Source organism: Corvus cornix, chromosome 1 (assembly GCF_000738735.6).
Source record: "Corvus cornix cornix isolate S_Up_H32 chromosome 1, ASM73873v5, whole genome shotgun sequence".
Classification (NCBI taxonomy): Eukaryota; Metazoa; Chordata; class Aves; order Passeriformes; family Corvidae; genus Corvus; species Corvus cornix.
This window is the reverse complement of record NC_046332.1, coordinates 39,903,086-39,924,918: the sequence shown is the minus strand read 5'-3', so window position 1 is coordinate 39,924,918 and position 21,833 is coordinate 39,903,086. Positions and strand designations below refer to the sequence as shown.

General features: G+C 36.8%; 1 protein-coding gene across 9 annotated transcripts in view; it reads right to left on the bottom strand.

Moving 5' to 3' along the window:
* CNTN5 (contactin 5) overlaps positions 1–21,833 on the bottom strand; it is a 618,627-nt gene that overhangs the window by 361,814 nt on the left and 234,980 nt on the right. The window contains exon 1 of one of the 9 annotated variants that reach the window (XM_019286487.3): positions 19,660–19,934. The exons of the other annotated variants lie outside the window; for them this stretch is intronic. The gene's annotated coding sequence lies outside the window, so the exon portion shown is untranslated. Of the gene's footprint in view, positions 1–19,659; positions 19,935–21,833 lie in introns of those variants that run through there. 9 annotated transcript variants of the gene reach the window in all.

Sequence of the window (21,833 nt, the reverse complement as noted above, 5' to 3'; positions counted from 1 at the left end):
TTCTCCCTTTGTAGAGACGGAAGGTTGCATGACCCACACTTAGAAATGAGCGGAAGAGAAAGTGAGCCTAGTGTATAAAAGGGATTATTACTCCTGCTGTGGGATTCTGCAGCTGGTACCATGCTCCTTTCTGTCCTCAGAGCTTTACTGCACTTTTGCTAGCTCACAAGGTGATAAACCACTTTTCTCTGAAAATCTTTCCCTCAACCATCATTGCTCAAAAGCTGTGTGTCTTCCCTGTCTGCCATTCTGGAATGCTGCTCTACAAGGCATACATTTTCATGGTAAAGTTAATCCCTGTAGACAAGAATAACTTTGTACAGTGGAGGATACAAGGAGTTCTCTGATAGGGGACCAAATCCAGTCAAGAGCTCCATCACACTATCTCCATCTGGAAGTGTGTGAAAAATCCTGGTGAAAGAATAAAAACTAAGCTCAGTCTTAGGAGAGCAGATGCAGGACATCTACATGGTGCCATAACCCACCGAGATGAGAAAAATCTAACACTGCAGTTCAGGGAAGTCTCTCCCATGCACTAATATTTTGCTTTCTCCAGTCTCTGCCTAATTTTCCTTTAACCTTTTCTGTGACTTCAAGTCCTCCTTCAGTTCTACAATTTTTCCTCTACCCTTCAGTCTTTCCCATTTCTTTTCATCTAATCCTTGTCTCAGGGTATCTTCTATTGTCCTAAAAGACCATATGTTATCCTATACGTAAAGAGTCTTCTTCAGTTTTGCTGTGTCGTACTTACAGTCAGCTGATACTCAGACATATCTATATTTCTCTTAATATTTTTCAAGTATTAATTAATATGCCATATTCCTTACTACAAAAAAAAATTTGCTTTCGTAGATGCATTGCAGCTATACTTTAAGGAAAACATACCTACTTCCAATTACACAGGCATTCATTGGCACTTGTTTACTCATCAACAAGTTGCCAAAACTGTTTGTGGATGCCTTGTGAGAACGTTCATAATGTACTTTCACATATCCAAGTCAGTATTGTCACTGAAAGTATTTCATTAGCAAGTTCTTCCAAGATGATAATTTGATTTGATTAATTATGAAGGCTGAGAACTTTAGGAAACCCCTGGTGAGCAGTAGCAGTCCATGGGAATAACAGTGACTGGCAATGAGGGGAGGAGGCTTCCCAGGAGACAATGCTTGCTATCAAGTCTGTCAGTAATAAACACTGCTAGTAATGCTAAAACAAATACTTCCTGAATAATTTAAGTTCCTTGCACCTCTTCTCAGTATTAGTAATGAGTTTGCAGTTCTTATCTTGTTGGAATAAAGAGGGGTTTACCTTCCCATCAAATTTCACTCAGGTATGGTCTGACATACCAGGAATGCAAATCCTGAAGGACTGAAGAAAACGACTGCTAGCTTAGCCTTGTTGTTTCATGTACTTGACTCAGGCTGTCAGGACAGACAAACAGGGAGACCCTCCATTAGAGTGAAGCCACAAAGATGAGGCTTTAGAGTATTTCTTCTGCTGTGGGAAATATTAGAGAGATAAACACCTACCAAATTTGGACCAAAAAAAAAAATCCTGCTGAGAGATGTGTAGGCTAGTAAAAGATATTAAGATGTCATCCACATATATCCTTGAAAGAAAATGTCTCATTAACCTTCTTTAAAAATCAGACATCTTGTCCTTGATACAATTATAAAATAACTACAATTATTAATAAAAAGGGAAATTTTCCACTAAAGTGAAGATGTACCCTGTGGTCAGTCTAAAGACACCACAGAGCAGAGGCTAGTCCTTTCTTTCCAAAGGATGATGGAGGCTTCAGCTTATATGAAAGGAAGAGTCTTGCTATTAAAATAGCATAACTGTAGTATCCAGTGATATTTTTCCTTAAGCCTTCCATTTTTATGAATATGTTAACTAACATAAAACTTGCAGAGTGCACTGAATGCAAAACTACCTATTTTTAGTTAAACCCAAGTTGTCAACAAGATAATATCTATTCAAATTGGAAGGAATTATTTATTTAAAAAAAAAATCAGAAATTGCCCTAAATGTCATGATTTCCCTCAAGGTCACCTTTCAAATCTGATTTGGATTTTTAAAGCCTAGGTTAAAGCTTTAGACTCTCCAGTACAAAAATGAGAAAGACTTGGTGTAATGTTTTGAGAAGCCCGCACCAAATAACAAAGAGTTTTGCAATATTCATCTTAAAGTTCTGTAGAAAGATCACAAGTTTTCCATTTGATTTTCACTGTTTAGTGTTACCAATAGACTAGAAGGCTTAATGATAAGCAGAATATCAATATCTATGTTAGCTGCTGTTTCTGTATTGATTTAAATATAAATTTTAGACAAAACTTATTTTTATAATCTAATTTTCAACTGACAAAAGCAGATGAGATTTAGTGATCACAGCTGCAAGATAATGTCTACTTTAGAAGTACAGCTTCACTTACTCATTTGGAATGCCGTTTCCTAAAGAAACAATTAAAGAATCAGACCTGAAGGTTATTTTTTGAAAATGACTAAGTATTGCTATCCCTATACTACCTTTTTTTTTTTTTTAAGGATTAGGTAATATTACTGCAATTATTTCTTTTTCCTTTCCAAGCTTGAAGCTTCATTTTTATTCCTTTCTGTGTCTCCCTCTTTAATACAGGAATCAAGTGACTGTTATTCCATGCATCATGTCTCAATAATGAAAACATTTCCATTCCTGACCCACAGCACAATCATATAATCACAGAGTATTTTAGGTTGGAAAAGCTCTCTAAGATCATAAGGTTGAACTGTTAATTTAGGACCACCCCATTCACTGTTAAACTGTATCCCTAAGGCCCACATCCACACATTTTTGGAACAGTTTCAGGGATGATGAATTCACCACCTCCCTCGGCAGGTGTTCCAATATGTTCCAATACCAGACCACCCTTACAGTGAAGAAATTTTTCCTAGCATCCAATCTAAACCTTCCCTGGCACAGCTTGAAGCTGTTTCCTCCTGTCCCGTCACTTGCTGCTTGGGAGAAGGGACCTACCCCACCTGGCTACACACTCCTTTCAGAGAGGTTTCATAAGGTTTCCCCTGAGCATCCTTTTCTCCAGCCTAGACACCCCCAGCTCCCTCAGCTTCTCCTCACAGGATTTGTGTTCCACACCATTCACCAGCTCTGTTGACCTTCTCTGGACATGCTCCAGCCCCTCAATGTTTTTCTTGTAGAGATGGGCCCAAAACTGAAGAGGATTCAAGGTGCTGGTGGTGGTAGTGGTGCTCACCACTGCTGAATACAAGAGCAGATCTGTGGCTCACAACTTTAGCAAGCAGATATTAATGCTTGTATCCTTGTCTCATGTTGGTTATTCTTAGAACAAAGGCCTGGCAGATAGACAACTACCCCATACCATTTTTTTTCCAAAATGCTCCTCAAATTTTTTAAATAATCAGTATTACTGACAACATGGCAAGTTAGGTTTTTGTGGGGCTGAAAGGACTCATCCATTCCATCCATTCCTCCATTGTGTCTTATTCTCAACTTTCTATCCCAGAATAAAATTATCTTATTATTCTGACTTCTTACACTTGTTATCTTTAGTACTGCTAAACACTAGCAGTATGAATATAGACAGGTATTCCCCTCCTCAAAAAAACAATTCTGATAAATTCAAGTTTCCCAATAATTATCTGTGTACAAAATTAATCTTCTGGAGTAGTAACTTTTACAAGTGTTGGATAGATATTAATTTCAGCAAACTCTGATTTTCCTCTCTCCTCCTTGGTATATTAAGTCTAGTTGTCTAGAACATCAGACATTTTGGCTATTAAAGCATCTTGCTTCCTGACTTCTGTCTTTCCTAATGAACTGTCAAGTCATCTGTTCTGCCCATGGTCATGATTTACTAACCATAACTGGTAGTGATATTTTATGACATGCATTTGCCTAATTTGGATGCCATTTCCATGTAGCAGTTTTACCAGGGTGAACCTTATGCTACTGGTAGACCAACAAGATTTTCATTATAACAAATTTTTTGAAAACTGTTTGAAAAATTGACATTTCATTAAAAAAAACCAAAAAAAACCAATGGCGGGGGGAGGAGACCCCAACGAACCAACAACCTTCTCCTGTAATCATATACAAGAATATTCAAGGCTGAATTTTTCTGTTAAAAAAATCTGTGCTGTCACAGTGCATAAATCCCCAAAGAAGAAAGCCAATTTCAAAGAATCAGATGTCAATTGGAACTAAGAATGCAGCTGAAATCTTTTGACTCTTGTACAATAATCTGAGTTGTAAACAGCAAGTGAGCTCTCACATTGAAGTAAAAATTTTTAATATCATTATTTTTTCTGTACCAGGGAAGCTCATATATAATTAAAAGTATGATTTGATAATAAAATCTGTTCTTAAATTCTTTCAAATAAATTAAAGTTTTGTTTCGCTCTTGACATGTAAGATTAGATATTGAGATAAGATTTGAATACTTTATATTCTTGGAATAATTAGAAGCCTACTTCTCTAGATTTTATTTGTATTCTAAAAGTTTTTAGCCAATACCACAGCTAAATGCATGGAGGAGTTCTTTGTCAAACACAGTGTATGAACGAGAGACTATAAATGTGTGTGTGTGTGTTTGCACATGCACAAGCATGTGTGAGAGAGAGAAAAAGAGAAAATCTTTCTTTGTTGTGGTGAAATGCAAAAGTATCAACCAAGAGTCATGGCAAGCATGCAACAGCACGCATTCAGCTGTTCTAAGCTAACACTACTTATGCAAAACACATCAATGCACTGGGAGCATAATATTTCACAGATGATTTTGTTTAAAACTTTTAAAATAGGCTGATTGATTAACCAAATTATATTGCTAACAAAAAGTAAAAGTCTTATTTGGACATGACCTATTTATCTTTCTACCAGGTTGAGTTCCCCAAAAATGAGGATGACTCCCAAATATTATGCTAATAGTATTTTTTCCCTTAGTTTTGAATATATTTTAATGTAATCAACCCAGACTATGGAAGAAAAATTGAATTACTATCTATCCTCACATTGATGACATAGCAAATAGCTATTACATCTGCCAGCAGAAGCTTTTCTCTTATAGTTAAATATATGATGATACAGCACTTAAAAATTTTAGCACTTCTTAATCTCAGCACTTTGATCAACATGAAGATAGTCTCACCATGCTTCCACAGTGTTATAAAAACCTGCAAATGACCAGCACCTGTAGCAATATAGTTTCTACAAAGTAAATATAAACGACATCTGCTGCTCAGAATACTTTAGCCTTATGGCTGGAATTTGAAAGGCATATTCTAAGCAAAAATGATGCTGAGATAGCATTTTTTAGAGGCTTGTGGGAAATTAGAGGTCTATCAATGACATGCATCATCCCTTCAAATGAACTGTGGAATCCAATAAAATAAGTGTTCAGATTCTGCATACTTGGAAGTGGGCACAAAAATATTTAATTTCTCCTGATTTCATGCAATGGTTTTTTCATTATGATACCATTTTTGGCACTTCCAAAATTGAAAAACTAAGCAAATAGTCTAAACCTTAAAATAGCTTGGTAGGAGGGGAACATGGTTTAGGAGGACTGAGGATTATGCCTGACTTATTACTTGAATAATGAAGTTCTATTTTCATGGTAGAAGTACTGTCACACTTTGTCAAGCTCAGCCAAGATGCAGAACCTATGCAAATGTATAAGAAAGGATGCAGGGCAAAATCAAAGAGCTCTGATCAATGTCCTCTTGTTGGGCTATTTTAGCAAATTACTGCACCAAAGCAAATGTCCTGCCTAATGCCAGAAGCTTTCAGCTTTTTAAGAGAGAACTGCATATTCTGGTCTAGGAAAACCACACAAACCCCATCTTTACATTAGCAGTTAAAATTATTGCTTCAGAATGCAAACTGAAAATGCTAGAACATATTTCCTTTTCATCACCTCCTCCACAGGGGCAGTAAACTTTGTTTCGAAAAAGGCAGGGAGACCTGCAGATAGATGTTTCACATCAGCCTAACAAGATTCACTAGAGGACGTATATCAAAACCCAAAGCATTTGGTATTACAAGGGTGGCCAACACTGATAAGGAGAAAGAAAGGAAATAATTTTTTATCTGCTTAGCAAAGATGGTGAAAAATGTACACTGTTTTCTGGATGACAAAGATACAGACCAATGGGTTAGTACATCTGAAAAAAAGCCCAAACCAAAAGTCTCTTTAGAGCCTGAGAAATTATTGCATTTTACTTTCATGAAAGACATTTCCCATGGAAAATATTTTGTCCTTATAGGTAGTGTGTACTCTGGCACCACTCCTGAAATGTACATCACATCCCTGCATATGTATGTATGTACTAAGTTTTCAATAATTTAATGTTGAAAACCATTTCAATGATTTGCTAATTTAGGCATTCATCATGTATTTTTCCCTAATATTTATGTAATTCTGAGGCTACTGAACTATTACAATATCCATGCATTTCATAAACACTTGTTTCTTTTCTATTAAGTTAGTCCTGCTGCAAGTTAGTTATAATTTCTAGATTACTTCTTTTCCTTATTAAAAGAAAAACATAATTAATTTCTTCTTTTATCATCTTTGCAGAGAAACATGTAGACTGCACAGTTTTGCCAAAGAAATCTTAGAAAAGAAGCTTCAGAATAAATCCTGGCTGTATTGAAGTCAAATGCATAAGCCAAATGTGCTCCTTAACTTTTGGCATATAATTTGTCAACTGAGTCTAGCAGATAATCAAATACCTTATAAATCTTTCTCTTCAAAACAATAAGCTTTTTCTGAATGTTTGGTGGTTTGATAAGAAACAGGACTAGCACATTTTGTCAAAATTACTGCAACCAGAAGAATATTCCTTGATAATACTAGAACATCATAATTATATGATATTATCTTGAAACTACCCTTTTAAAGAAGATAAAGAAGATATTATTTTCCTTAATGTGAAAGATTCTGGTATAAACAACATATAGTAATACACCAGAATGATTAAAGTACATGGTAGACTACACGTAGAGATGACATGAACAATAAACAGAGATTCAAAACAGAAGTAATTAATTCAGTGCACTAAGAAAAATGCACAATTTCAGACATCAGATTTGAAACTCTTGAAAAAAAGCCCCAAGATTTTCAGTATAATTAACCAATGAAAAAAACCTGGTTTTGCATTGACTGGCATTTATGGTGGATGTTCTCCAAAACCCCTAAAGATAAACATACTTTTTGGTCTAATAGAGACTTTATTTCTTAGCTTTGTAATACCATGTGATTTTTAAATGCATTTCATAAGTTTCATGAAAGCCACACATTTGTTTCAAAAGTATCAAAAAATGGTTGCTTTCTTAAGGTCAAGTGACTGAAATTAAACAACTTTTTGAATAATTTTAAAGCAGAAAGTATTGGCTAAATGTAAATGCAGAGAAGATGTTGTCTGGGGAGTAATTAAATTAGAAAAATTGTCTCTTTTGCCTAGAAATGTTGTATTTAGCACTAGAACTGAAATCCTGCCTGATGCCTCATCTCTCAGGGGATCAGAGGTCTGGGTCAGCATAAGCATTCTCATGTGAAGATTATCTTTACTCCCTCAAACTAGACTAAAACTTTTTCAAGTGAGGACACAGAAACTTAAGGAAAGTTAGGACAAAGGTGACATTTAGGAAAATTTAAGGAAAAAGATGACAGTTCACTATCAAGAATAGCAAATAATATCACAATTAGAGTACTCAGGGGAATAAAGAAACAGAAATGAAAGACATTACGTTGTCACAGTTTTGACCCAAGAAAGTTGTTTCAGGGCACACTGTATACAACCATCCTGTTGGATTGCTTCATCAACCTTAATTGTCTCTGTTCTGACCAAAACTATCAAACTCTAACTGTAGAGAAGAGCTAAAATGAAAATAAGGATATTTTATGAAAGCAGAAAACAAAACTTCTTTCATCAGAATACTTTAATGATAGTTCTTGGTCCTCCAATTTTCTCTGTTTTCCTCCATGGAGATTCATAAAATGGCAGAGTAAATTTGGTCAATTTTAAGGATAGCAAATGACTGCATTTCTGAGAGAGGATCTTTGTCACAATGTTAGATTAAATGCATAATTAAGTCTCCTTAAACCCATGCTTAGAATCACAACAGAAAAATTTCAGATAGTATAAGTTCCAACAATTCTTTGTATAAGTAATCTGTTAATATAGTAACTTTCTTCTCTCTTTTAACTCCTAAAAGACAATTGTAATACGCAAAATGAATTTTTAATGTTGACATTTAAGATTAAATACAAACATTTAATATTTTAAACATATATCTCCTGGACCAAATACAGGACTTCAAATATTATAAGTTTAGGGGTATTCATGCTTTCTGAATTCATTTTGTCTGCATCAGATTATTTAAAGACTTTAGCAGATACCTTTTTTTAGAAGATTTTTCTTCTTGGTAGAACTGCTTTATTACCTAGCTGTTCTTTAAATAGTTCTTAGGAAAGCAATTTCAATTTAATTTCCATTTTCAGTGAATTAATTATATCTTCTGTGTAGAGAGCATGATGTGTGAGAGTGAAAAGGAATTCTATTTAAATAACCCAATATTATGGGGAAGCATATCGTAGTATCATTTTCCTGAAATTTACAGGCCCAGCTCTCAAATACAATCTTTTGTTCACACTTTTCTTATTGGAAAGACTTGCCATTCCTTAATGGCTAAGGACAATTGCATTTCATTTGTTGTTTTACAAGATGGTTGGTTTTTTTTTCTTTGAGACATTTTTAAGTATTTCCTGTCGGGGTCCCTTCCCCCCTGCCATGTGGTCCTGGCAGAGGGGCCCTGAGGGCACAGACACGGGGTTTCCCTGCCCCTGCTCAGCCTCGTTCCCATGGGTTGGTTTGTGTTCCCTGCGCGGGCAGAAGGACCCTTGGTCCTGTGATTGAGCAGTTCCTCGGCAGAGCCCCGGCCATGCGGCTGGAGAAATAAACATCTCTGAAACATCTAGCAAGAATCGGTCCATATATATTTCTTTTCCATGGGCCTCGTTGTCTGATACATCGTGTAACAGAATCCCCACTGTAACAATTTCCTTCTCTGTAAGTGCTCTTTGCAAGTAATTCCTCTCCTGAACATAAATACCCACTCATACACAGAATTCCACACCAGGTTTTAAAAGTATTTGACAATCTGGCACTAAGATTTCATTGCTACTGAGGATATTTTGCTTAATACATAAAATCATGCAAGTCACAGCCAGTCAGTGGGCACAGATAATTTCCTCTTTAGTTCCCAAGAGCTAAGCTTCAAATTTAGAAGAGCACAGGAAGGACATAGATTGGAGAGGGTCCAGAGAGGAACCACCAGAAGAATGGAGCACCTCTCCTCTTTGGAAAGGATCAGAAAATTGGTTTTGTTAAGCCTGGATAAGAGGTGGCTTAGGGGTGACCAAATTGCTGCCTTCCAGTACCTGAAGGGAGCTACAAGAAAGGTTGTTTGCAAGGGCATTTACAAGGTAGTGACAGGACAAGGGGAAAGGGTTTTAAACAGAGAGTAAGTTTATATTCGATATTATAAAGTAATTCTTTACTGTGAAGGTGGTGAGGCACTGGCACAGGTTGCCCAGAAAAGTTGTGGCTGCCCCATTCCTGGAACTGTTCAAGGCCAGGCTGGATGGGGCTGGGAGCAACATGGTAGTTGGAAGTAGGAGTGGAAGGTGTCTTGCCCATGGCAGGTTGGAACTAGATGATCTTTGAGGTCCCTTCCAACATAAGCTTTTTTATTATTCTCTTATTTTTACTATTTTCCTTGAGAGTTTTCTCTTCTATGAAATAATATAATATTAGGAACTTGAAAGTCAATGTGATTTACTCAAAATTTTCCCTGATGTTCAAAGCACAGCTAGACTTTTGACTATCATTCAAAAACGCTAGAGCATAAACAGTTCATAAGAACTTCCACTGTCTTAAAATGTATTTCAGATCCTTCTGATGTTACTAGCCCATACTATAGAGACTGCTTTTCAGTTCAGTTTGAAGCAGTTTGTAGGTTTTAAACCAGCAGAGATCCTATTTCAAACATTAGAGCATTGAAACAAGTGCAACTTTTGCACTTGGAAAAATAAGAAAAGCAAACAATAACAAAAAAAAAATAACCCAAAACCCCCACCAATAAAACAACCATGAGTCATCTCTGAGTCATCTCAGTCTGTGAATATCCAATATTCAGATTTTGCATTACATAACCCAAATTGCCAACTACTTGCATCAGAGGACTAAAGCTTCAGGACAGATATTAACAAAAATAAAGGATACTGATATGAAAGACTTTAAAAAAACAGAAGATGACAAAAGTGAACGATCCCATCACCTCATCAGCAAGACACTAGAGAAATAAATCTTATTACTGAATTCATTCTTTACAGAATATTTGCCCTATGAAAATAAGATAAGGCAAGTAAAAGTCCTCATTAAATAATGGATTTACTATGCTGCGTACTCTAGATTTTCTGACCTCAAGGAATTGGCTGTCTCAGAAGATTTTCAGTAAATTTTTCGATTCGCAATGAACAGATAAGTACAGAATGCTCACTTCTAACTTTAAAATAAGACTGACATATGGATGCCAATTGAAACACCTCCTCATCTGTTGCAAGCCAAACTTTTCCAGAAATGGGATAAGACAGCAGAAAGCAAGACCAATATAGTTCCTCAAAAGTTTGTAAAAGTATTGCTTAGTTTAAATCATAGCAATATTATTTTGCAGTAGTTATTTGATGCAAAATGCTGCAATGACTAAAACAAAGATAAAAGAAAAAATGAGCAAAAAGCTGTTTCACATCAAAACCCTGATAACACACTGCATAGTTAGCAACTACAAATGTAAGAGTTCTGAGTGGTAATTGAACAATGTATTTTATACCAGATTAAATACTTAATTTTTGAACTTTTTCACCCCATTTGTTTACTTTATGTAGCTTTAAAGTAAAAATAGTAATCAAACAAAAATGCTTCTAAAACCTTAACATTTAAACATTCAGGAAAACTTGTAGGAGCCCATCAGTTTTATATCAAACAATCTGTTTTTTTAAAAAGAATACAGACTGAAAATGGTAAAAGTCCCAAAAAAGCATAAATTCTCCACAGATGTAGAATAATTTGCTTTATAAGTAAAAATGAAATTTAAAAAAAAAAGGATGCAAATAAAATTACTTCAAGAGGCCTGTTGAAATCCAGATAAAGTACACTAATAGTCATAAATTCAGGTTAAAGATTAAAAATTATGAACAGGCAGGAAAAAACCCAAGGTCAGTAGTGTATTAGTGATTGAATGCAAGATTTACCCTAGTGAAATAGGGGATTAAGCCCTAAAGAGCAAAACAAACCAACTTCAATTACTTAGATGGAGAAATCCATGTTTTTATATAAAATAACACTTCACTAAATCTTACACCTGTAGAAAGCATACTAACTTGAAAGCTATGGTGTTTCATGATTAAAACCAAACAGAGACCATGACCAAAGATAAGCAAGTTAATAAACAATACTAACTTTTTAGAAAATATGTATTTTTCTGCTGCACCCATAATCTCTTATCATTCTAAAGAAGAAAAGATTGTATTCTCTAGTTAAAGCTCTCCAGATCATCAGAAAAGTCATCAACGGTACTTAAAATGCTTGAAAGGAGACTTCATGTTAATTCAACTGAGGCATTCTTTAGATAATTCAGTTCCATATTGCAAAAAGTCTCTGTACGGAACAAACACCTTAGACCTGGCATGATTCCTAACACAGTCTGGGGCTTTTTGTGCTATTCCAAGATCGTTCCTGTTGCAGCCATTCGGTATCGATTGTCATAGATCATTTCTCATCCTTAAGTAGGTTCATTTTTATTCCTGGTACATTAAGTACTGTTTCAACCTCAATCTGAATTGCTGTTTAATAAGACAAATAATCATGAGAAGTAATTACCCAACATTTAAGCTGATTTGCAGCTGCTGCAGTGAGGCAGCAAGATTATCAGAAATATTACATACATATTTCTATTCCTTTGCTTTCTGTCTTCGAGAACAAATGGTTTTGAATCCTCTAAACTTGGACTAAGAGACAGAAAATTACAAAATTTATCACATAGTCTAAATTTGAATATCTCATTTTTCCTCAGGAAACCTATTTAGTATTTCTTTTTCAATTCTCTAATCTGTTTATTAATATCTACTTACTATTAATATCTATTTACCTTGTGCTAAGATCTAGAGATTCTGATCAAAATATCAAAAATCTGAGTGAATCCCTAGAGCATACCCTATACCCTGCCCCTACAAAGCATCAATTTCATCTACATCATTTTTGACAAGAATTTGTCCAATCTTTTGTTACCACTATAATTGGTAATAGAAACTTTGCAACTGCATGATGCATTTTACTTAATCTGCAATTAGATCCTGCTCCCTATTGCACTATCTGCGTCTTTATCTCTGGAACCTGAGCTGCTACCTCTCGTCTCATCTACTTTGCATATTGAAAAAATGGTGGTAAGTTTTCTGCTATAGCTTTTTGTGTTTTAGAAGGTTTCCATATTCCATATGAATTCTATATTCAAGGTAAACAGCCTTAAGTATGTCAATCTGTTTTCACAAATAAATTCACTAACCCTTGATTGTTCTCATTGCTTTTCTCTGGACTTGCCAGTAGCTGCATTTCTAAATCAGTCACACATGAAGCGTTAGGTATTTTTTTCATCTGAGAGCTATATTGTAGAGCTTAGTTAAAAAATACTTTGTTTTCTGTATGTTTGTCCTGTCCCAAACCTTCTGGTTGTACATCTCAGGATAGTGCTGTTTGGGCAGCAACATGGCTTTCACATTTTGTTTTTACCTTTGATCTCATGAGCCCTTTCTTGGCATCCCTTACCAGAGCAGTTTGTTCTTATGTAAGATAGTATTTTGAGCTTATACATGTTGGTTTACATCTTTTTCTCCCCTACATGATTGCTCCAGTTTGTCATGATAATTTCAAAATCTGAACCTGTTGTAGTCTGGTAATCCACTGCTTCCGTGATGCCATGTTCCCCCTCTTGCCTGCCCTAGCCCTGGCCACTCCCTCAGGCTCTTCCTATTCGTTCCTGTACCCCAACCCCACCCAGGGACCGCCCCTGGACCCCTGACAAAACCTCCCCGCACCCAGACCACGAGGTCTCTCTACCTCCGGAGATCTCTGGGACAAGATGTAAGATTAAAATACTCTTAACCCACGTGGGGAGGTCCTTCTCTACCTCTTTTGTCATCACTGCGTTATAACACTGCTAGCTGCTGGAGCAAGATCGTGGGGCTGTCCGAAATGGACTCCGGGATGTGACAAGTCATAGGGCCCTAGGAAACCCTCTGAGCTCTTAGGAAGCTACAGCCTGCTAAGCTAAATCTAGCGATTACAACATGAACCTTCCAATATGCTTCATTCTCAGTGAGGTAGCTGTGATCTGCAACTTAATATGAAGCTCTCTGTTCCATCATGTATTGGGTTGGCATGGCCAAGCTTTGGTAGCGGGGGGCTACAGGGAATGGTTTCTGTGAGAAGCTGCCAGATGCTTCCTCCGTGTCCAGCAGAGCCAATCTCTGGATGTGCCACTGGTCAAAGCTGGGCCAAGTAGAAATGGTAGTAACGCCTCTGTGATAACAGATGTAAGAAGGAAAATTATGGAGCAGTTGTAATTGTGGCCAGAGAAGAGCAGGGTGAGAATATGTGAGAGGAACAAGACTGCAGACACCAAGGTCAGTGGAGAAGGAGGGGCAGAGGGTGCTCCAGACACCAGAGCTGAGATGGAGAGAGAAGCCCATGCTGGAGCAGCCTGTCCTTGAAGGACTGCACCCCGTGGAAGAGTGACCCATGTTGCAGCACTATGGGGAGGACTCTTGCACATGGGATGGACTTACATTGGAGAAGTTAATGGAGAACTATCTCCCGGGGTAGGAACCCCACGTGGAGCAGGAGAAGGACTCCTCTCCCTGAGCAGCGGGAGAAAACCTCAGATGATGAACTGATGATAACCCCCATTCCCTGTCTCCTTGTACCACTGGGGGAAGAAGTAGAGCTGGGAAGGAGGGAGGGGTGGGGGGAAGGGATTTTTAAATTCTACTTATTTGACTTACTTTATTTTACTTATTTTGCTTATTATCCTGCTCTGATACTGCAGTAATAAATTCAATCAATATATGTAATTCGAGCCTGTTTTGCTGGTGATGGTATTTGATGAGTGATCTCTCCCAGTCCTTAACTCATGAACTTCATTATGTTTTCTGTCCCCTGTCCAGCTGCTGAGGGGAGTGAGAGAGCAGCTTTGGTCGGTGCCTGACATCCAGCCATGGGCAACCCACCACACATCATTAGACTCTTACTGAAAGTAGCAACTAGAAATAGGTCTAGAATAAGCATTTTAGAGTTCAACAATATAGGGTCAGTGCACTCTTCCCAGCAAATTAATAACTTCCGGCAGCTATTCTTAGAATGTAGCTTTCCAGCTACTTTTGTATTTACCACCCAGTCCTATCTAGACCTTTTTTAGATTCCCTTAGAAAGTCCAGACTGAAACAGAAAATCAAAAGCAGTACTATCTACTCCCTCTCTAGCCACCTAACCATAATGCATAAAGATTATAAAATCCACAGTTAGATTTGTATGACAAAACTTTTACTGATCCCACTGGCAGCCATTCATCGTCTTCATACCTGTCAGGGGCTTAAAATAATGTATTTATTCCAGAGTATTTTCTTGTCATGAAGATTTATTTTTTCTAATTTCATTCTTCATACAATGTTGCCTTTATTCCAAAGATTTTACAGCCTGGGGAAAATAAGTCTAGGGGGTTCTTTGTTTTAAATATATTGGCAAATAAAGTATTAGTTAATCCTCAGTCTATTGGGCCATTTGAAAATTGAGGCTATTCAAGAATCTAAATTGTGACAGGATTAGTCAGAAGGTTCTTTTTTTCATACTGAAATCTCATTAAAAGGTATGAAAGTAAAGATTAGTGTTCAATTTTCAGTGGGGAAAAGAGTTAGCAGTGGCATCTCCTGGAGCTGAAAATGCCTAGCAGGTTCAAATAACAATTAGAAAAAATAATGGACAATATCTCCAGCAACAGATATTAAAATGTATGTTTAGAGATGTATGTTTTAATACCTCTAAAGCAATGTCTATAGATGCTGAAGCAGAAAAAAAGAGATTACAGAAATTACCTACTACATAGGACTACAAAGTACTCTACAAAATGGACAGGCTCCTGTGGTTTTCCCAGACAGTACTTTCTGTTGCCACCAATAGAGACATGATCTGAAACAGCAAATAATTTCCATATTTTTAGGATAGAATTTTTCCATATATAATTGAAAAAAATTCCACTGGAACAAAATAAATCCTAATAACTTAAGATGATGGCCACATTATCACTCAGGAGCAAGCTCTTGGGGTCAAGATAGATTACTGAAGATATTTGCTCCATACTCAGAGTCTAAATGGAAAACAGACACTGGGTAATAGAAACTGTGTGAAGAACAGAACTAAGAACGTCACAAAGCTATCGTAGAAACCCATGGTTTTCCCACACCTGAGATTCATTCTGTGAATGGATTCTTTACTCAAAAAGAATATGGTATATTTGGAAATGGTCCAAAGGATATCAGCAAAGATGGTACGAAAAATCTTTTGAGTGAGCAATGACTAAGCTAGGACTATTTAGTGTGAGAAAGGGAAGGCTGGGAGAAGGCTATATAAAATTATGAAGGCCACAAAAGGACATATAAAAATATTAGCCAGAAGTTATGAAATATAACCAGCAGGAGCAAGGTCAAAAAAGAAAATAAAGGATTATATTTTATCCAGGTGGTGCGCATATGCTTTCCAGAGGATTTCGTGGATCTGAGAAGTTTATATGGGGCAGTAGTGCAGAGAATTGAGAGCAGAGAGTTGCTAAATTTAAAAAAAAACCCAACACCTGAGATAAATGTGATTTCTGTGCCGAAAGTGATGGCTGGCTGGAAGGTCTTTGGGAAAAATGTCCTGGTCCTTCTCCAGGCATGCTCTTTGGTCAGTGTTAGGGACAATGTATAGAGGAATATTTTTCATGACCCAACATGCTTGGTCTTTTCTCACTCCAGTAAAATCGTGACCCACTGCTAGAAGTGAAGATAAGGACGTGCGTGCTGATGAAGAAACATCAAGTCATTTAGTGTATTATTAGATTTTGTCAAATACTGGATTTAGGAATTTTTTTTTTAACTTACTAAATAAAAAAAAGTTCTTTACAGTTATTGACTCAAAAAAGGAATAGAGTTCTCTTAAATGCAAATGAAAATCTGTGAAAAAAACAAAACAAACCAACTGACTTGAAGTTCTAGCTGCTAGCTTTTTTTCCTCAATAACCTTTAGCAATATTCATATTAACATCATGTCCCAGAGTACTGTCATGACAATTGAAAAACTGTCCAAGACTAAAGATAAGTGTTAGTAAGAAATCATGCTACTGTTGCACCATGGAGATCTTGAATTTCAGTATACTCTGTGTTCTTGACATACTGCTTGAGGAAAGAGCCTTCTGAAGTAAGAAACAAGCAAACAAACAAACAAACAAAAAGTTTATATTTTAAATGTACATATGCTTTGCAGCACTATACAGTCTTGTTTCCCTGCTTTCCAAATGTCTAGCAAGGCTTCAGACATGCCTGAAAGGCAGTTGGCATGTGTGCAAGCTAGACAAAGTGGGAGGTAATAGAGATTGGCAGAAGGAATTGTCTGAGGTTTTGGATAAATCTGCAAGAGCTGTCTCAATTAAGGGAGTTTTTTAGCTTCTTAACAAAATGGTTCCCTACTGGAAGTCCTAAGTAGATCAAATACTGTTATTGGCCTTTCAGATTGTACCATGGAAAGGAGCATTTTTCAACTGATGCAGACCACTGTATTACAGTCTACTATTGTAGAGGAAAATCCCCACACAGGAATACTCTGGTTTAGTGAGGAGTATCCAGAAATTACATTTGTGCAGGAGGAATTAAAATGAAACAGACTCTTGATCATTTTGTAATCCTCAAAACCTTTGTCTGGATTTTGAACTTCATCTCAATACCTAGTTTCGTACAAATTCAGATGCCACTTCTTCCCAGTAGAGTCTGGGTCAGCTGTGTGTCAGCTATGTGTGAGGTTAACAGACATCACCAACTTGGAGATCTGTATCTCAACAGGAAGCTGATTTAGAGTACTGAAGAAAGTATAGTTTCTAAAAATACCTCCCGAATCAAGCTAGATTAAGAAACATCTTTTACAGAACTAAAAACTGACACCCCTGGAGCTCAAAGATTTAGATCTCCAACTGTGATTCATGAGTGGTAGTTCAAGTGTGTTCCCAAATATCATTCTAGGAATCATAGTAGGATTCTTTGTTTTACACTTTTACCACTCCAGTGGTATCCTCTCTGCTTCTATTGTTACAAGTCTGGTAAGAGACAGAAAAGAGCTCTAACAAAGAATGGAAGTTCAACAATTTTTTTTCCCCTCACAACTGTTTCTGGTGAAAAAATTCTGAACTATGGAATTTGATGCTGATATGTATTAAAGCACCTAAAACCATTATGTATAAAGAACAGTAGAGTCTCCAAATTTTGGCCTATATTGCAGAATTTATCTTAATAAGCTGCACTATACTCTGCCTAAGGATGAAGTTAATCAGTGACTCGGTTCAAGAACATGCAAAGTGCACAGAAGAACATTTCTGGCCATGCTAGACCCTGAGGTAAAAGTAGAACCTCTCTTTCAGAGCAGCATTTGCTTCAAGCACTCTTCCCATCCTACCTCCATCTTCCTACTCTCAGAGGGAAGCACAAAAGACCTGGGCTTCTTTGAGCATCCTATCCTTGGGATAAGAAAAGTTACAGAGGAGAAATATTAACAAGTTCTGTTATAATATAGTTCTTAACAGAAAACGTCAATGAGATATTTTATTCCGTTTAATAGAACAAGATTGGCTTTTAAAAATACAATTCCCTGATTATTTTTATGTTCAATTAAGAAAAAAAAAATCAAAGTTTTTCCATTATGCACTCTGGTATATATTCTATTTGATGCAAACATATAATGAATCCTTTTCATTAGCAGGGTTATTTTAAGCACGCTTATGTTCTCTGCGGTTTATATCCAATTTTACCACATACTCCAAATAAGAACAAACAGAACATATTTCAGGCTTTTACTGCAGCTAAATATTTGCACAAAAGAATGTGGAAAGTATTTAAAAGTTCAATGAGTCTATTGAGATAACAGTAGGGGTCATGAATATGCAGTGTTTCTAGCAAAACCAGGAAATACTGATCAACAAAAAAACCTGAACACTGTCCTGCATAAAAATTTTCAGCTCTCAACCCATGGTAATTTGCGTCTGCCATTCTCATTCTTTTTTTAAGCTGACTGACCCTTTCAACTCCTTTCAACATGGAGTTTAAAGACAGAAGCAGGTTTGTATTTGCCTTAGATTTATTAAATATTATATATACATTAAAGTATATTAATATATATAAATATACATCATTTATATATTAAATATATAAGATCATAAAGTTCAGCACCTAAAAAATAAGAATTCTCTTTCATTTACATTTCTTTTCAGATTTCTGAGATTTTATTGCTGTCACTTAAGACTAACTATCTTGTTAGAAGGCAGTCAGGATGCAGAGTAAGATGTCCAGTGTTAACCTTTTTAGCTAATTACAATCTATCTGAACTCAGGAGAAAGGATAACAACATTTTCTGCCACTGACTTTTGAGTAATTCACCTTGGCCTGTGGAGGGATTAAGAGGCAAGGCAGTTTCATGTCTTAAGTTTTCAATCAAGTATGATTAAGTGCTGACAATACGGTTTTCACATACCTATTTTCATTTCATGATGAAAGCTGCATTTCTACAAGTTAAGATAAATGAATCTCTACATACATAATTTCGAGACTAATTCTTTAATAATCAAAAAGAAAAAGAAAAAAGAAGTACAGTTTACAGACATTTTGCCAATATACTAAGGCCCTTGTTTCAGTTTTCTCAAAAACTATACAGCCTCTGATTAATATTCCAGCAGAATTTACAGAGAAACATCACACCAGTTGTATTAGGCACTGTTCAGACACACACATTCCTCTTCCAAAGAGCTCAGAGTTTGATTGCAAACAAGAAAATTGAACAGAAATGAGACTGATGGAGACCAATAAAATAAGCTCAAGCAGCTCTTGAAGACAAGGCAAAAAATAAGAGTGAGACATGGGCTAATAACTTTCTCAGGAAGCTAATAATGAAAATTTGCTTCTATCCTGTGGAAGCAGCTATCAACATACATTTTCCCTTTAATTTTTTTAAACCCCTTATTTTTCCAGCTTGTAAATGACAGAGCCATGTACACACTGCAATGGTCTTATAATAGTTGCTCATCCACTTGAATGAAAACAGACTAACACTGACTGCCTAGAAGGAGCAGCAAGAAACCTCTTATAAAAGCCAACTGTGCATCCTGTGCACTCAGCCACAGTTAGTGTTTACCAGCAACAATTTCCTTCCAGTTACATTCAAAGCTTTGGTGAACCTACCTTATTTCCACACCATTAACTTCCAAACATTTTTTTTCTTCCCACTGTCACTCACCATGATCTCTTCTGTGTTTTTCTGTCAAATCCAATAACTTCTCCAGCAGTCTCGCTCTATCTCAGAGCAAATCCAGACCTTGCTTCTTCTAAACAGCCTTTCTCTCATTTGCATCTGTTTTTCCGAGTAGTTGGTACAATACCTTGAAAATTGCTTATCATCATTATTCTATGTTTATCCCAAAAGTACGAGGTGTCCCATAATTCCAGGTGTGGTAGGCAGAGGCAATATAACTGAGTTACTTAAAGGAGCAAGACACAATGCTTCACTTGCCCAGGCAGCAGTATTATTGTGCTAAACACCAAACAGTTCATGGTTGGCAGTGCTCTGAAGCATGGGACTTTATCTCCTTTAAATAGGATTAGCAAATGAAAATATGTATTCTAGTTTCACAGAGCAGGATTATCAGTGAACCAGTACATTTCTGTGATGTTCCTTTTAGCCCTATTTTCTGATGAGCACTAACACAGCTTTTGTTAATCTCTTCCGTGAAAAAATGCACATATTCAAACATGTTCTACATGTTAGATTGCAGGTTTAGACTCTCCATTTTAGATCATCTCTTTAGTAAGAATAATAGAAATCTCCCAGTCATAAATTTTCCTAATAGAGAAGGAAAAGTTGTGTCGTAGAGTCACTACAAATAACAGAGCAGCTTAATGCAGAAAATATATAGCCATTTCAAATACTGTGTCCTTTCAGTTTTAAGGTATCCATTTTATATAAACACATTTAAAAATAAAAGGAAATGTTGCTGCACAAGTTTTCCTTTATGACTCTCTGAAGAGCAGGTTTTGAGAGTTAAAAATTTTTGGTAAGTCCCTGAAAATGGTAAATCATCTGCTCACATTAATTCAGTGTTGGTTCAGAAACACTGAATTTGTCATCTGAAGCGTCACGGTATGTCTCTGAAACAGTCTGTGATGGTTTTGGCTGGGAGAGAGTTAATTTTTTTCACTGTGACTAGTATGGGGCTGTGTTTTGGATTTGTCATGAACACAGGGCTGATATTATAGAGGTGTTTTTGTTGTTGCTGAGCAGGGCTTACACAGAGCCAAGGCCTCTTCTACTTCCATGCTGCCATACTGGTGAGGAAGTTGGGGTTCCATGGGAGGTTGAGAGGCAACACAGATGGGACTGGTGACCCAAATCAACCAAAGTGATATTCCAGACCATATGGCATCATGGTTAGTATATAAAGTGGGAGGAAGAAGGAGGAAGGGGGAACTTTTGAAGTGATGGCATTTGTCTTCCCAAGTTATTGTTACACATGGTGGTGCCCTGCTGTCCTGGAGGTGGCTGAACACCTGTCTGTCAATGGGAAGCAATGAATTAATTCCTTGTTTTGTTTTGCTTTTGTGCATGGCTTTTGCTTTCCCCATTAAACTGTCTTCATCTCAACCCAAGGGTTTTCTAGATTTTACCCTTCCAATTTTCTCCCCAACCCTGCTGGGGGGGAGTGAGCAAGCAGCTGCATGGGCCTTGAGTTCTGAGTGGGGTTAAACCATGACACAGGCTCATGAAAATTTATAATGTAGTCTTATACTGAAACAACATAAGAAAGACTTCCATGAACTATTTCCATACTTACTATAAGTTCATCCTCATTACACATTCCTTGGTTTTATTTGCAATTTAAAACGTGATGTAATACACTTATGCACAAAAAACACCCTAAATTCCTGAACTTTCACTGAACAGCAAATTTAGCAGCCTGAGCATGAATTATCTGAGTTGTTTCAACATGGCAGTTGAGATACCCAGAAACTTACTTTCCAAAGGATGGCTGGCATTTATGGTTTGTGGGACAAACTCCTGTTAAATGTGTGAGGGAAATAACAGCACAGTCAGAATTTTTGTTTCCCTTTACAGCTGTAAGAAATAAAAACATCAGTTACACAGGATGTAAATCTCTCATTTGTATTTGTGAAGAGTCAGGACCCTGAATTTTAGGAAACCAGAGTTCCAGCTGTTCAAGAAGTTAGTCAACAGGACCTGCTGGGAAACTGCCTTCAGGGACAAGGGAGAAGAACAGAGCTGGCAGATCTTTAAGAATGCTTTCCATAGAGTGCAAGGGCTTTTAATCATCAGGTGCAAAAAGTCAGGCCGAGAAGGCAAGAGCCCAACATGGATGAGTGAAGAACTGCTGGCCAAACTAAAGGGCAAGAATGAAA